Raw genomic sequence first — 3,995 nt, 5'->3', positions numbered from 1 at the left:
TTTCCGGATGTGCTCCAAATCTATCTCTCTCTCCCTCGCCCTGGCAATCATGGAGTCCAGGGTAGGGCAAGCCGAAAAGCTAACATGCTCCCGGATGTCAGCTCGTAGCATATCATGGTAACGAGTCCTCCTCATGTCCTCGTCACCGGCATACTAGGGCACCAACAAGGCCCTCTCCCGGAACTTGGCGGTGATCTCCGCCACAGTCTCCGTCGTCTGCCTCATGTCAAGAAACTCCCTGGCCAGCTGCTGAAGCTCGACCGCCGGCGCGAACTCTGCCCTGAACCTGGTCACAAAGTCCGACCAGGTCATAGCCTCGATAGCTGAGGCTCCCAACGAGTCACCCACTGACTCCCACCAATCCCGGGCTCGGTCCCGTAAACATCCTGCTGCATACCTCACCTTCGACCCCTCGGGGCAGAAGCTAGTCAACTGGGCAGACTCGATGTCTGCAATCCATCGCCTGGCAATAATGGGGTCTTTCACCCCATGGAAATCCGGCGCACCGCTGCCCCTGAAGTCCTTGAAGGACAGCGCGCGAGATCCTGACTGGCTAGATGCCATACACTCCTGAATGCCCGAAGGCGATCCTCCATCAACTCCATGATCCCTTCCTTGATCGACTCAAGGATACCCCTGGTGATCTCTGACGCGATGAACTCGCGTAGCCCCTCATCAATCGGCTCGGAACCTGATCCCGAACCTGACCCCTCTCCTGAACCGCCATCTACCGGCCTCGATCGAAGTACCACCATTCTGCAATACATCACAACCATCATTAGTGATACTGATACTCCCTGAGGGATCACATCTACTTACAAGTTCCCTGGTCTTATCTTGGCCATCCTCGATTCGGGTATGGATCCTCTGCTTTCAGTAGTACGGGCCCATACTATCTTCCACATCTATCCGTACCTTCTTCAAGGAATGCCTCGACTCCACCAGATCCCTTTCACTACTGCTGATCACTGCTATACTCATCATAGGCTTGCCCTAGGGAAATCTCTAGTTCCACTCTAACCAGTCCTCAGCTGCTGCAGGCCTCCTTGTAATGCCAGTTAGCCATTACCCGAATACCATCACATGTGACGAGGCTCAAATAATCCTTCGAGTACCCAACTCGTCCCTACAACGGTTGGACTCAAACAAGAGCTGCGCAGTAGGATCAAATCCGACACTCTAAGATTATTCAACTCTGGTCACACGTGACGTGACGCATTCGCCTAATGGCTAACTCCCACTATTCAGAGTCCCACGAAGCACGAAGCAAGCAGCATTCAGATAAGGGTAACAATCTCAATTAACTCTATCTATTTTCAGAAACTGAGCTAGCATAAAGTACTAACTCATACTACCAGGCATAACCTAAGCAGGCTATCCTACTTACTGTTTGTTCAATAATTAGCATGCAAGTTCTCATACAACTGGAACACATAAAGCAGGCACATAAGGCATCACTCCTAGATCCTTAGTCCTATTCTAGCATGCTGTTCTACAAAAGCTTATAGACATAACATAAACTTGTATGGGTACTTTGGGGATACTTACTTGAGCTTGGCCAGTCGCGCACATCACACACTTCGTTCTTTCTCAAAACTCTTTTCTAAATTTTAGAGAACATTTTCTTTCAGAAAATCTTTTAATCCCTCGATTTGAGTTCAGACACTCCCAAAGGTGTGTCTGAATCCCTCAAACCAGGGCTCTGATACCAACTTGTAACGACCCAATTTTCATGACCAAAAATTTCGTTTTAAAAACATTACTTTTAGAAAATATTAAAAGCTAAAACATTGTCTGATCAAGTTATCACACAAGTGAACCATGTCTAAAAGCCAATTCATACATTCAATCAAAATATCAGAGTACAAATCCCAGTGAAGCTCGTAAATGCGGAAACCAGAGAGTGTGTGTGACGTGTCGCTACCGCGCCGGCTCCTTTCCCCTAGCTGAGGAGGTACCTGAAACCAAAACTGAAAACTGTAAGCACAAAGCTTAGTGAGTTCCCCCATAATACCACATACCATGCAACATATAATAACCATTGTTCAGCTAGGAGTTACGGGCCTTGCCCACACTCGGGAAGATACGGGCCCTGCCCACACTTCGCTAGCCGGGAGATACGGGCCTCGCCCACACTTGTGAAGATACGGGCCTAGCCCACACTCCAACCTCGGAGAGATACGGGCCCTGCCCACACTCAACCGTTAACCCATAACATACAAGTATCACGCAGACAACAAGTATAAGCAATTCTATCATATTAACACATATATCATACTTGACTAAACCCAGAGATACGGGCTCGGCCCACACTCTAGTACTAGCATCTCGTCTACACGGGTCGGCCTTGGTGCCTTGGACCCGTCCCTACTGGGAAGGAAACTCACCTCGAAATAGCTGCTGGTCTGTGTGGGAATTGATCACCTACTACTGCTGCTGCTGCTCCGGAAACCCTCTGGCTGCAATTCCCACAATATACTCAATCAAACACTGCTCACTGACCTTTGGGTAAAATGACCATTTTACCCCTGACCTTGCCCTAAGTCAAAGTCAGAGTCAACTTTCAGTTGACCTCGACTCGCCGAGTTGGCTTTCCAACTCGCCGAGTCCCTACGCAAACGACTGCCCTGAATCCTGGTCCTACTCGTCAAGTTAGGCGACGACTCGACGGGTTCACCTTCTTAACCAATATTTAAGTCCTTCATCCTACTCGCCGAGTTGTATGAACAACTCGCCGAGTTCATCTTCATCCGATGAACACTTATGCGAAGACTCGCCGAGTTGTATGAACAGCTCGCCGAGTCCATCTTCATCCGAAGAACACTCATGCAGCGACCCGCCGAGTTGTATAAACAACTCGTCGAGTCTGATCTTGATCTAAGGAGATTGCCTTGAACTCGCCGAGTCAGGGCATTGACTCGCCGAGTACCTCCATAGATGAGTTAAGCTTCCGACTCACTGAGCCACACCCCGTGACTCACTGGTCACTCGACACTACGAAAAGGGGACAAACTCGGAGACTCGCGAATAGACTCGCCGAGTCATATGAACGACTCGCCGAGTCGTTGCCATGCACCTACTGAATACACGGATTTGCTCGATTCCAGTCCATGCCATTCATAGATCTGGACCTCTAGGACACGAATCACACGTAAAGTTTCCAACTTTACGTGTGGATATTCACCAATATGGATTTTAGGGCTCAAAATGTCTCAAAAGGGTAGATCTAGGACTAACAAGCAATATGGGGCCAAAAAGCTAACATATCTGAGCCCCTGGAGCTCAATCTTGCCTAGATCCAAAGGCCAAACGCCTTATTACAACATACAATGCACATACAAGCTTGGGGATTTGACCAAGAAGGACCCAAATGAAGTTTTAAGCATAGAATCAAGGGGAAAACGGGTTATACCTCAAAGGAACTGCTGGAAGAACACAAATAATGCTTGGATGGCTTCCCTTCTTCTGGATCTACTTCCTTCCTCTTTCAAAGCCTTCAAAAACACACACACTAACCTCAAACTCTCAAAGAATAGCTTAGAACGAGAGATACAGGGCTTTAAGGGTCAATGGGGCCGACTTGGGGCTGATAAGTCCTTTAAATAGGGTGCAAACCCCTGAAACTTAGGGTTTCATCCAACAGCTGTGACTCGCCGAGTCCAGGATATGGACTCGCCGAGTCACCAACTTAAACGTGTCCCGGGTCCCGCATCCACTCGGCGAGTCGGACCTATGACTCGCCGAGTCCAAGGCTAAAAGAAACGAATACTCAAATAACATTTATGTACCAGGAACCGGGTGCTACACCAAAAGAGTCCAAACATGCCTTGCGACACATAGGACATATCTCGTCAGCTGGGAAAATGGGAATCATGAGTCGATATTTGAGAATAGTACGATACTCCACGGGAGACATGTGTTAGCCAAGCCCATCTATAGGGATAGCCGGAAGAAAATCTTGAGCATGTGGTGCACGTAAGCACTGAAAAACCGCT

The sequence above is a fragment of the Lactuca serriola genome, chromosome 2, assembly GCF_051521515.1.
Source record: "Lactuca serriola cultivar US96UC23 chromosome 2, Lser_US96UC23_V15, whole genome shotgun sequence".
In the NCBI taxonomy this organism is placed as follows: domain Eukaryota; kingdom Viridiplantae; phylum Streptophyta; class Magnoliopsida; order Asterales; family Asteraceae; genus Lactuca; species Lactuca serriola.
Note: the sequence above shows the minus strand (reverse complement) of the source record.